Genomic DNA, 14,069 nt, shown 5'->3' with positions numbered 1-14,069 from the left:
TGGTCCCATTATATCCAAAATGGTAAATGCTCTCTAACAAATATATGGGTGATTAAATCACGGTCGCTGTCACTTGGGTAACTGTTTAATACAGAAACAACTCATAATATATATATACCTCTACAAAACTAAAGCTGAACAATCAATAATTTTGTCTTCCTTCGTTTACAGGTAGCTTATTCGACATTAACTAGTAAATCAAGAATGAAAGGGAGGGTTGTAAATCACAAAGAAAAGATTCATTTTATTCTTAATTCCCACTTGAATGTATGTAAAATGTTAAGTTACAGACAGTTAAGGAGAAGCTGTTGTTTTGGAATATGTAATTGCTATTTAGATGATAATGGCATGGATGTCTCAGTAGAACCATGATCCAAATTTGAATAAGGTCTTAATGAAGGAGGCTAAGAGAAGAATGAGGAATGAAATACAACAGTGTCAGCAACAGACCTTAATGAAGCAAATTACTTTCAGCACCTTTGTAATTCAGGAGGAGCTGCATAAAAAAAGTGACAACTAAAGGATCAAAAGCAGGACCTTTGCAAACTAAACATGCTTACAACATGACATCACTGTCTGGGCAACAAGGCATTGTGGAAGGCAGCCTCAATGTTTGGGTTTTACAGTTCACATCACAAAATAACTACATTAAAAGATCTGGCTGGGCAAACCAGTTTCCTTAGAAAGCATCTTTACATGTCAAGTTAATGACATTTCTGAACAGAAAAAGAATTTAAATGTCCAAAGATATCTTGGCTGATTTTTAAAAAGCACTAAATATTAACACTAAGAATAGTTAGAAGGCAAAATTAAGCTGGATTCTGGATCATACAAAATTAAAAAGGTCTTTTTGTAAGTTCTAAAATATCTACTTTTAAATTATTTGTTAGATTTATGAAGCATACAATGCACACTACTTAATAAGTAACGGAATCACTTTACATATTCGTATTTTAAAATCAATTTCGCTTTTGCAAAATTGCACTGAGGCAACATGAGAGCATATGGCATGCTCACTGCCAAATGGAACATACGTTTAAACATGTTTAAATGATTTACTGAAGGTAACATTGATGATGGTGCTAGAAATGAAACACAAGGCTTCTAGCTTCCAAGGAAGCCATTCAAGGCAAGTAAGAGTGCCATAGCTACAAATTTAATTTGATACCCATAAGAATATTTTCTTAAGACTTCTAAGTTACAATAAAGTGATGATAAAATTCGTTCCATATTAATATTGTAGGCAGGTCAACAAGCTTACTACAATAACAGATACAGTTTTTGCTGCAGATACCAGTATTCACAACCACAGAAACTGACTCTTGCCTATTTATCCTAACTCCTCAAACATGTACACAAATAGTAATTCTATTATCCAAATAATGTTAGCACAATTATCTGTGTTTATAATGAGAAAACAACTCCTCAACATTAATTAATGAGGGCCCTGTCACAGTCATGTTGCTGCTTCTAGGGACTGATTGAAGATGTTTTAACTTCAGAAATAAGAAGGGGGGACTTCCTGGTGGTCCAGTAGTAAAGAATCCGCCTTATAATACAGGGGACGCTGGTTCGATTCCTGGTCGGGGAACGAAGATCCCACATGCCACGGGGCAAGTAAGCTCACGTGCCACAACTACTGAGCTCGCACACTGCAATAAGAGAGCCTGCGTGCTGCAAACTACAAGAGCCCATGCGCCCTGCAGCCCGCCCGCCACAACTACAGAGCCCATGCGCCCTGGAGCCTGTGCACCACAACTATAGAAGAGAAAACCTCCACGCCGCAACTAGAGAGAAGCCCACGCACCACAAAGAAAGATCCCGTGTGGCACAACTAAGACCTGATACAGCCAAAAATAAATTAAATTAATAAATAAATAATAAATAAATAAATCTTTTAAAAAAAAAGAAATAAGAAGGGGACAAAACATAAACCTGGTGTTAAGAAAGATTCTCCATCACCTCCCCGGGCCACTGTGAGGATCTTAGGCACCACTGCAAATGTCTGTACTATACTGGATTATTTTTAAAATCTAAGTCAAGATGGTCTATCCAAAAATAACAGAAACAACAGATAGAATGTAGAACATACTGGTTAAAAGCACAGACTCGATCTAGTTTAAAATCCCAGCTCTGGCACTTATTAACTGTGCAATCTTGGACAAGTTATTCAGCTTCTCTCACAATTAAGTTTCCCCATCTGTGAGTTGGGGATAACAGTGCTAAGTTCTTGGAGCTGCTATGAGGATTAAATAAGTTAATCTTAGCTATCAACATTGATATTTGGGCTTCCCCGGTGGCGCAGTGGTTAAGAATCCATCTGCCAATGCAGAGGACATGGGTTCAAGCCCTGGTCCGGGAAGATCCCACATGCCGCAGAGCAGCTAAGCCCGTGCACCACAACCACTGAGCCTGCGCTCTAGAGCCGGTGAGCCACAGCTACTGAGCCTGTGTGCCACAACTACTGAAGCCCATGTGCATAGAGCCCGTGCTCCGCAACAAGAGAAGCCACTACAATGAGAAGCCCACACACCGCAACGAAGAGCAGCCCCCGCTCACCACAACTAGAGAAAGCCCACATGCAGCAACGAAGACCCAACACAGCCAAAAATAAATAAGTAAATTGATTTATTTTTTAATTGATATTTTTATTACTTACCGGTGTGTTTCCTTGAATGGATTACGTAAATAATAGTGTACCTAATTTTCCCCAGTTCTCAAAATTAGCAGTACGTAATGTTTTTAGGCATAATTTAAATGAAGCTTTGGAAAGAGCTTAAAAAGACCAAAAATATTACATATGTTGTTAGCATCATTATATGTTTCAAGTTTTCTTATTAGAATCACTGCTGCTATTTCCTGAACTTGTCCCTCCCTCCTCCAATCATATAGCCTCAGACCAGCAAACCCAGACTCATGTGGTAACACTCACTGTCTCCACCTCTTCTAGACTTTCCTCAACCCTACACCAAGAATTAATTTTCTAGATGTTTTTGATTTTTTTCTTCTCAAAAGATGATAACCCATTTTGTTTTGATTCAACATGGATTTCACGTATTTTCACTAACCTCTACTCTCTCTTCCCCAAATCACCCAACATACACAAATACTACTGAGCATTATCTCATTTATTTTCAACAACCAGGCTGCATGATAACTTTGAATGGTGACTTTCATAGCTTATTCTAGGGAATAGTGATTTCATCCACATTTTTCTCCATGCAAAAAGAGCAACAAAGATTTCTAATAAAGATTTCTAATAAGAGGTTACAGATCACATACACTTTTCTGTTTTTAAATAAGTTGAACAATTTCAGCCTGAATTATAATTCTTTGCCTTATAATAGAAATATTCAATTATCAAAATAATGGATTAGATAAGTATAGTACTTAGAGCCAGATGATTATATAAAATATGTATTAAGCATTTTGTGATAACACTGAATAGGAACACTGGGTTTAGGTTGCACAGTGCATGTGACCCAATTCAATTATATTTACTTAATCCTACCTAGTTATTTTATTATGCTTACACCAAGACTTGAGTGAATACCTTCTTAGACCATTTAAAATGACTTTTCATTCATTTCATTCATTGGAGTACATGCTTCAAAACACTCTGATTATTTAAGTGTTTATTATGATTAAAAACTGAAGATTCTACTTTTTATAAACCAGTTATTTTTCCAAAACACTATCTTAATAATGACAAAAACTAAACTGTAATGCATCAGTTATGCAAACTTCATTACAATCATCTTAGAAGTTCATATGCTCATTTCCTATTCTATGAAGTTCGGTAAGAGCTGACCTAAGTTGAGATCTCTTCTCACTGTTGCATAAAAAGTTTTAAAAAACAAAAACTGGTTTACAACATGTGAGAGAAGGCGCTCCCTTCAATTGAGAACAATAAACAAGTAAGAAAGAATGTCAGCAGTCTTGTGTTATGGATGTCAAGCAGTACCCTGGTTCCTGGGGTGTCGCATTCCTCTCCTGCACATGTACCTACATGCTGAGTTAATCCAGAATCTCTTTCCATTCATAAAACAGTACTGTTTAGGATCTGTCCCATCTTCCCTGCCTTTTTCATGTCTATCCAAATAAAATAAATCATCATTTTCTTTTCAATTCGTGACTCTTTTGTGATTAAAAACTGTAAGTTAAACATATTTTGGTACAGCAGCAATTCTTAAACTCTGTGACCCCAAGACCTCTTTATACTCTTAACAATTGAGGACCTCAAAGAGCATTTATTTATGTCACTTACATCTCTTGAGATTTTATCATATTAGAAATCAAAACTGAGACATTTTTAATTTATTAATTCACTGAAAATTATGTTTTAAGTGTTAACATAAATAGCATGCTTTAATGAAAAACAGCTATATTAAAAACAAAAAATGTAGTGAAAAGAGAGGCATTATCTCTTATTTTTGCACATATCCTTTAATTTTTGGCTTAAGAGTGGGCAGCTGGGTTCTCCTATCTGCTTCTGCATTCAGGCTGTTATGACATGTTGTTTCAATGAAGTATATTAAAGAAAATGCAAGGCCACACATATATAGTTGGAAAAGGGAACACTTCATGGATCCCATGAAAGTATCTCTTTGAGAACTGCCGCTCTAAGGTATGTCTGTTTCATAATTAAAACACCTTACTGACCAAAGAAACAACTAGAAGTGAAAAAACTTTTTAGGGCCTCAATCTCAGCCTCTGAACTAATGGACAAATTGTTGGCATCCCTTGGGTTGTAGGTACCTATATCTTGAGGTGGGTTATACCCGAATCAGGACCTCTAGAATTCAATACAGGTAGGAAAAGATGTTTTTTAAATTAATGGGATCTTTCTTGCCATGTGTGTTGTTACATCCATACAATGGACAAAGGTTATTTTTCTTTTTATTTATTAAATGAAAACTTAGAGTACTAATGGTGCTTCACATTAAAAAGTTAAAAATTCTAAAGGTAAAATAAATTGGAGTGACAACTTATTAGTCTAAATTTTGATAAAGGACCACTTAAACAGCAACCTTAAGCAAGAACATACAAGTTCAGTTAATTTGAGGAACTGACATGATTCTTATTGCAGAAGCCTCATTTTAAGCACATTTTCAAAATTTCAGCAAAAAGGGTTATAAACATGGAGTGGATTTTCATCACCATTTTAGTGGGCAATAGTAATTATTTTTGGCAAATAAACTACAGCTGTACTCAATTATATGAAGAGTCATTCAGTGAAAGTTTGGCAAGCAAGAATTTTAAAAGCAGGCAGTAAATTCAGTATAGTGCTACTAGAAGACTGGCTGATGGCATTCTCCTGAAATTCTGCTGTGGCTGGTCTTATGGCTTCAAAGAACACATAATAAATATATATTGCAACAGGACTGAAGAATGATGTAAGTAAAAATCAAGTGCTTTTCCCCTGCAGCTAGGACAGTGAAGTTGTACAGGTGGGCATAGCAACTCTTCATCAACACACAAACTAGTTGGCTGTATCTCAGCGTTTTTTACAAGAAAGAAAAAAAGGTACTCATAGTCAGATAAGGTGGATAGTCTAGCAGCTTTACTATGAATCAAATTTTACTCACGGGAATGCATTTCAGAGATTACAATAGAGATCAGTGGAAAAATAAGATACAATTTTTAAAAAATCACTTAAAATTATTTAAAAGTATTTGTTTAATACACTAAGAAACATTTGCCTTTTATTTTCATCCTTGAGGGCTGTTTATGTGGACATGAAAAAAAAATGTTAGAAAGCATCAGGAAAAATACAGGGAATAGGAATTTAAATGAGAATAGCCATTTCAAGTATTAGAGAAAAAGAATACCCGAGTTTTAGATAAAAGCCATTTGAGTGTAGCTGAAACCTGGACCAGAATTCTATCTTACTTCATAAATAAAATATCATATTTTAAAAATAAACTCTATTAAAATATATAACATTAAAACTGTACTGAACTATTTCTATCTTTCTTTGAAAATCAGTTTGGGAAGCATAGGAATGCCAGGCCCTGAAGAAGAATATGAATTATATTACCAACTTGTGAAAGAGCTAGTTAATAGAAATTTATAGTTTTAAAATGTGAAACAGCCTTCTATTACTATACTGATATTATCAAATGCCGTATTTTGAAAGCCAGACTATGAATAATTTATCCCATAAAATATATCTTTCAATCACAAAAATAATGGAAGAAGATGACTAGACACCTCTATATTAATCACGTGTCTACCTTGAGATCCCTTCCATAAAATTCAACTATATATAAATATACTACTGTATACCTTTTCTGCCTGAATTTCAGTGTGAATTTCAGTCCTACATTTTACAAATCATGACCTTCCCTTGTTGGAAAAATTCATAAAAGAAGATAAAAGAGGTCAAAAATAGAAAAGGGAAGTACAGCTTATAGCAAAAAAATAGCAGAAATGGTTACAGTGAAATCTGAGAAAAGATAAAGGGAGATGGCAGAAAGGAAGTACACCCAGGTATCCTCAGAGAGCAAGGGATCAGACATGTGGGTAAAAGGGTCTGTGGTGAAATAATCCTGGGAAGACCAACAACTGCAAAATCCCGGATACAATAAGCAGGGGCTGATAGGCAGACTGGTAGGTAAGCACAGGTAAACACTGACACGGGTCCCCATTAACCATCCTGATCAGCCGCCTAATCACTCTTCTCTAAGACCATGACCAGGCAGGGCCTGGAAGGCAGAACACAAAGGTCAACTCTGAATCAGAAAAGCAGAAAGACAAGAACATTTAAACGGAGGGGAGGCTCGGAAAACTGCTTCTTTTATAAATATTTTTATCTTCAACAAACCAACACAAATGCACAAGGATGGGATAGAGTGAGAGATCTGGGGAAGTCCTCAGCAAACAAGGGATGGTAAACGAAATCGAGCCATACAGTTTCCAGTATCCCTAATTTAAAATGCATAAAATGTCATGGAGATTGTAGTTAGCGTGCTTTACTCTTGTCATTTAGCAAATGCAAAAACTGTCACAGATACACGTCCAACTTCAGGCCCCCAACCTTAGTTTCCCCTTAAGGTTTTAAGTTATTGGCCACAACTTCATCTTTACAAGCTTCAGGGCCCTGAGCCCCATAGTTAGGGAGGAACCTATATGGTTCATTCCTTTAAAGCTGTATATATATATTAAAAAGTTAAGATAGGTTCCATTCTACCTCATACATTTTTCTCTATGAAAATACAGAACATGCTTATTAAATGCCTGATACACAAGTGAAATACTAACCAAATCTCTGCAGAGATCCAAGTGTGAATTATATAATTTTTTTCTTACTATAAATTTTTGGGTTTGGGGGTTTGCCCCCCCACCAAGGAATGAGTTACTTAATTGAGTGAGCATCTCTAAATATTTAAATAGTTTATAAGGGGGTAAAATACCACTTCATGAGAATAAAATACTTTACTATTATTTAGGACTTTCCCATCTTTAAATATAGTTTTCTAGATGTAATCTGACTAGAAGTAAACAAAAGACTGATTTCCACTTATGTAAATCATTTTATTTATAACTCGAACCTCAGTTTAGAGGTTTTACCATGCAAATTCATCCACTCTCCTTCACTCAATGCAAATATTTACTGAACACCTAATATCTGTAAGGCATTATATGAGCACTAAGGTCATAGAGACTCACAGCTATGGTTCCCCAGCAATGGTAGAATTGAAAAATATATCTGCCCTCACTCAATATAGCTTTGGGGCTAAATGCGAAAAGCCTGGAGGAAGGAAGTTGTCTTTCTGGTCCTAAACTTAGAGCTGAATCTATTTCCAAGATGACCTTACAGATGGGAACATCACATCCACGGACCACCCTAGGGATTCACAGTTTCTAAAGTGAAACTTTCCAGTGCTCCTGTTTAGTTCAGTCTGGTGCCACTATTTTTAAACAGTTTAATGATTTTCCCCTTTTTATGGAAGTAAAAATAAAACAGATCTGTCCCACTAATTCATAAATTCTTATAAAATTCTAAGGAACTAAGGAAACTAACATTTTAACTTGAGGCCCAATTTTAAGAATGGTTAAAGCATAAACAGATTTAACTTTTAAATCATCAGTTGGAAAAAGAATCAAAAGAGATCTAAAGACTCATTCTATTACCTTTAAAAAAAATCAGTCTGATAAGAAGGAAAAACACAAAACCATTCTAAGAAAAGTCTGATGTTCTTGTAATCAGTGAAGTCAGTGCCCCTTAGGGTTGGGGGAACCTATATGCACAGAACTCAGCATTCATTTGCTGCAGGAAAAATCAAGGTCTACTTTGTGGCTCCAAATTACTTTGAGATGAGTTGATTTTAAGACAAGATTCCCATTCCCCTATCATTAAATGTCCAGTAAGGAAGAGGGGAGGTAATAATAGAGGGCTGGAGAAGGAAGGGTTAAAGAGGTCACTGCAAAAAAGAACTTGAGAAGCTAAAGTTGCAGTGATCACCCAGTAAAACTTGGCTACTTGATAGTCAAAAGAGTGGACTGAACTGCCCAAACAGGATCTCCAGTTATATGATACACCACAAAAAAGGAAAAATATTTAGACAGAATAAAGTCTGCAATGATTCAATCTCAAACACTTTTTAAGTCAGGTGGGTCTGGTTCACGAAGTGACTTCAAAGGAAAAGGCTAAGTTTTAAACACATTGAAAGTCGACTTACAGCCATTTCTCACTTAATCAAAACTTCTATGAATTGGGTTGAAATTGATGGCAGAGATGGAGGGGGAAATGCACTCACATAATACTTATAAAAATACACTAAAGAAGTAAGTCTCTGCAGTTACTTAAAAAATGAGAATTGTTGCAACCTTCTCACAGAAATAAATTTGACCTATCTGTATCTTTAAGTCATTAACTTCACCAAAAAAAGACCTGATAAAGCATATGTTAACTCATAATAAATAAAATCCCTTCAGAAATGGAGATATCTGTTTATTCTTCGTGCCTACCAGCATGGTGTCTAGCCCATGGGCATTCAATAAGTATTTGAGTAGGCACTCAGTAAATATTTATTGAATAAATGATTAACTTACTAGAAATCTATGAATGGTTTATAAGGACTCTATGGCTCTCCAGAAACTATACATGAAATATTGGGTACATGGGCATTTTTCACCAGATTCTCATATAGTTCATATCCAAAAAAAGGGTATGACTTATTTTGAGTAATGGAAAAATTATTTATCTTTCAGGCAGTCCACTATTAATATTGCTTGTTACTGAAATTTGATAAGAACTCGACAACAAAAAGATCCAGATAACACACTTTCTGGCTAGAATCTGTAGTGCAGAAATTCTCTACTTCTAATTAAAAGAATTATATGCTCTGACAGTCAAATGAGCAGAGGGTCAGACTGATAAGGAATCCACTCCAAGCAACTCCCCAAAGAAAAGGCCATTTAACAGCCCCTTATGACATGGCCTGAAGGAATACCAAAATTTTCCTCCGAAACTTCTGGTCTCATTAATTTGAGTCATTCAAGAAACCAAGGAACTCTGATTTATACTTCTCAAACTGGGAGATGAGTGTCCCCAGGAGTATTTGTGGCAAGTGAGAAGATACATGATGACAAAGGAGAAACATAGCAAATCTCCTAACATCTAATTCACTGTTTGATGCTACAAAATTTCAAAGCATTTTGTTAAAATAATTACAGCTATATTATGCACTGAGTGCAAAATTCACATGAGTTTGAGATAACACCAGCTCCGACGGACAAAAATTCCTTAAAGCCAAGTACCCACCCCATAGGCTTTAGGGGGGCACATATTCATGCCCCTTCATCATTGGGGTACTTCGGAAAAAAAATATGAGTAGAACTGCCACAGAGAGACGCCACAATAGTTTTTCAAACTGCATTCTCCATTAATGTCTAAAAAATAATTTTTTTTTAATCTCTAAAAGGTACCCATAAAATATCTGTTTTAAGCAGATAACTTTAAGGAAACCCCTCAAGATGAAATGGATAAGTTATTTGCTTCATATGTCTTTTAGAGATAAACAAGTGAAATATTGCAACTTAATGTTAAAGCAATAAATATTAAGCAGTTCTACTGGACAAAAATTAGAAAGCATAAGTACTATACAGTGAGGGACCTGTCCAAAAAAATAAAGGGACTTCCCTGGTGGTGCAGTGGTTAAGACTCTGTGCTCCCAACACAAGGGGCCCGGGTTTGATCCCTGGTCAGGGAACTAGATCCCACATGCATGCTGCAACTAAGAGTGCACATGCCACAACTGAGGAGCCTGCCTGCCACAACTAAGGAGCCCATTGCCACAGCTAAGGAGCCCTTGAGCCGCAACTGAGAAGCCCACCTGCTGCAACTAAGGAGCCCACGTGCCGCAACTAAGGAGCCAGTGAGCCGCAGCTATGGAGCCTGCCCAGCACAACCAAATAAATAAATAAATATTAAAAAAAAAACTCTACACAATCAGCATTGTTGTAGATGTTAATCTCGCCATTGTCCAACAAAGGGTTAGGTACACAGTTCACTTAGAAAAGCTATGTGTTCATCAGGATTTTAATGGGTGAAAAAAAGAAGAATTTTTAAAAATAAGAAGAAAAGCAAAACAATCTGATTTATCCTTGCTGAAAACTATCTGATCTACCACAGACCATTCCTACTGACTCTGCTTGGAACACGTAACTAAGACTGAAGTTCTATAGAACTCAGAATAGGGAGAGGGTGTTTACTGAGCTTGCAAAGCTTAGGTCATAGATGGTTCCATTTCCCATAGTCAAATGTCCAGGAAAAATCAATAAATCTGTGATGAGTCTTACGTTGTTCTTAACAGATTTCAGATGGAATGTCTGAAAAGGGCAGTCTTTAAAAAAGAAAAAAGTGGGAGCGTCTACATCTGAGTCTGGGCTGACAGGGCCCTAGCCATGGAGTTATTAAGGGTAAACCAGCTGGCAAGGATCAGTGCCCACTATTCAAAGACGACTTTGAGCAGATCTAGAGGCAGAAAATCTTTACAGAGTGATTTATTTAGTTTGAGCTTGTGAGTCACTTGTTCTGTATGAGGCAGAGTTACTGGCAACAAATGAGGAAGAGCTTTGAGATCGATAAATTTCAAGCAGTTGACATTGGTTAATAGCTAGGGAAAAATACGCTTCCCCATGATCAAATGGGATCTGAATTTCCATAATTTTACTTGCAAATTCATGCCACAAGTTATGCTATTCCCAAATCAGGCCTCATGGCCATTTCTAGTAGCTAAACTCAAGTCTTCTAGGAAGTTTTTTAGCCTAGAAAATTAAAATTTTATACTAAGACACATCTAAAAAGATTCCATGTTGTTTTTCCAAATTACCTTTACTGTGAAACCTCACAAATCAGACCTCCGAAGGTTTTTGTTTTTTGTTGTTTCTTAACCTACCTAATTATTCTTACCAATTCTGACTCGAACAGAGTGAATTTCATAAAAGCTCAAGCAGAAAAACAAATCATAGTGGTAACAGTTCTATCAGAAGCACATGGAGATACAGCAGGGTTTAAAAGAACCTCATATACCTAAAGGTTGATGACCTATCTCACTCCTTCATACTCTTGCCTTACTAAATCCAACTATGAGTACATAAAATGTAAAGTGAATAATGCTACTTAATTTATAGACAACATTTATGATGTGAGAAGACAGATGTGGAAAAAATAAAGAACTTAAAGGATCCTTGACTGATAATTCCAAACATACACAGATATAAAAGATGCTGGGTCTACTTAGAAGGAGAGTGGAAGGTCCTTGCTGAGAGGCACATGCCCAGAAGCAAGGCTTCTTTATTCAGGGCCATGGAGCAAGGGGTCAGGTTCTGTCCGTAAAAATTCCACTGCCAGAAATTCAATGGTACAGCCACTAATGCCAAAGAACATGAAAAGCCTGAGTGTTCTTGCTCTGAGACTAAACATTTAGGAAGTTCTATGCCTAAAAGTAAAAAGGAAGGAGCATGGTTGAGAAGCATGTAACCAAAATTAAATGGACAGAATCAGAGTAAAAATCCATTTACTAGGTCTAGAAAAAGATAAAGGGGCAAAAGTGAGCAGATTTTTTTCTCCCTCCACATCCTTTCTTATCTAATAGAACATAACCATTCTTTGTTATAAATCAAATCCTAAAGTTGGTGAGGCTTGAAAATTCTGCCTGAGATAAACTGTGGAGAAGAAAATGTTGAAGGCAAGTAAACAGACTATTGTATGCTTACCAGGTGGGGACCAATGGGGATTTCTCTACTTGGAAAATATGCGTAAATCCTTCTTCAGAATGTTCAACTATGACTCAGAGATAAACTTCCAACTACTTAATAGTGCTCCTCTATAGGTATGGAAAAAAATCAAAAAGATTTTTTTTAATGAAAGTTTCTTGTACATTTGCTACAACTGCCTAATGACTCAATTGAAATAAAAATCCAGTTGCTTTCAGCCAACAAATCATTAACAGACATTTCTAATCGCCTAACAATAAAGACAATTTAAAAAACGAGATCTTATTCCTCAGAGAGAAAGACCTTTTTGACGATGGCCATGTAAAAATAACATGTGATTTTAACTTTATTAACTAAACAATCAATACAACAACCCACTGTAAAGGAAAAATTATTATATATATTCACAGTATGACTAGAGTTTTACTTCAAATTTCAGAGATACATCGGGCAAAATAATTTACGAAGAGGAATATAAAACTTCACATTAATATTATTAAAGTTTTCGAGAAGTATAGAAAACTAAAAATAGAATTACCATATGATCCAGCAATCCCACTCCTGGGCATATAATTAGACAAAACTCTAATTCAGAAAGACACATGCACCCCAATGTTCATAGCAACACTATGTAAAAGAGCCAAGACATGGAAGCAACCTGAATGTCCATCGAGAGATGAATGGATAAAGAAGATGTGGAGAGGAGCTTCAAGATGGCGGAAGACTAAGACGCGGAGATCACCTTCCTCCCCACAGATACATCAGAAATACATGTACACGTGCAACAACTCCTACAGAACACCTACTGAACGCTGGCAGAAGACCTCAGACCTCCCCAAAGGCAAGAAACTCCCCACGTACTGGGTAGGCCAAAAGAAAAAACTGAGACAAAAGAATAGGGATGGAACCTGCACCAGTGGGAAGGAGCTGTGAAGGAGGAAAGGTTTCTACACACTAGGAAGCCCCTTCTCACGCGGAGACTGTGGGTGGTGGAGCGGGGGAGCTTCGGGGCCACAGAGGAGAGCACAGCAACAGGGGTGCGGAGGGCAAAGTAGAGAGACTCCCGCACAGAGGATCGGTGCCAACCGGCACTCAGCAGCCCGAGAGGCTTGTCTGCTCACCCGCGGGGTGGGCGGGGGCTGGGAGCTGAGGCTCAGGCTTTGGTCGGAGCCCAGGGAGAGGGCTGGGGATGGCTGCGTGAACACAGCCTGAAGAGGCTAGTGCGCCACAGCTAGCTGGGTGGGAGTCCGGGGAAAGGTGTGGAACTGCCGAAGAGGCATGAGACATTTTCTTGCCTCTCTGTTTCCTGGTGCCCGAGGAGAGGGGATTAAGAGCGCCTAAAGGAGCTCCAGAGATAGGCGCGAGCCACAGCTATCAGCGCGGACCCCAGGGACGGGCATGAGACGCTAAGGCTGCTGCTGCTGCCACCAAGAAGCCTGTGTGCGAGCACAGGTCACTCTCCACACCTCCCTTCTGGGGAGCCTGTGCAGCCCGCCACTGCCAGGGTCCTGTGATCCAGGGACAACTTCCCCGGGAGAACGCACGGCGCGCCTCAGGCTAGTGCAACGTCTGCTGCTGCAGGCTCGCCCTGCGTACCCCTCCCTCCCTCCCTCCCGGCCTGAGAGAGGCAGAGCCTCCGAAGCTGCTGCTCCTTTAACCCCGTCCTATCTGAGCGGAAACAGAGGCCCTGAGGCGACCTACACGCAGAGGCCGGTCCATATCCAAAGCTGAACTTCAGGAGCTGTGCGAACAAAGAAGAGAAACGGAAATCTCTCCCAGCAGCGTCAGAAGCAGCAGATTATATCTCCACAATCAACGTGATGGGCCCTGCATCTGTGGAATAC

The 14,069-nt window shown here is 37.9% G+C and overlaps 1 protein-coding gene and 1 pseudogene across 2 annotated transcripts in view; both read right to left on the bottom strand.

The window, feature by feature from the left end:
* The window catches only part of UMAD1 (UBAP1-MVB12-associated (UMA) domain containing 1), a 227,625-nt gene that overhangs the window by 179,762 nt on the left and 33,794 nt on the right, over positions 1 to 14,069 (bottom strand). The gene's annotated exons all lie outside the window — the stretch shown is intronic.
* The window catches only part of LOC149748419 (protein transport protein Sec61 subunit alpha pseudogene), a 76,129-nt pseudogene that overhangs the window by 38,231 nt on the left and 23,829 nt on the right, over positions 1 to 14,069 (bottom strand). The window contains exon 2 of the transcript XR_016394212.1: positions 1 to 14,069. This exon is cut by the window's left edge and continues 38,231 nt beyond it. The product of XR_016394212.1 is annotated as a protein transport protein Sec61 subunit alpha pseudogene (transcript).

This window comes from Delphinapterus leucas, chromosome 9, assembly GCF_059928025.1.
Source record: "Delphinapterus leucas isolate spDelLeu-1000000601 "Yukka" chromosome 9, BTC_Dleu_Yukka2, whole genome shotgun sequence".
Classification (NCBI taxonomy): domain Eukaryota; kingdom Metazoa; phylum Chordata; class Mammalia; order Artiodactyla; family Monodontidae; genus Delphinapterus; species Delphinapterus leucas.
The sequence above is the reverse complement of the archived record's forward strand: the minus strand, read 5'-3'. Positions and strand labels throughout refer to the sequence as shown.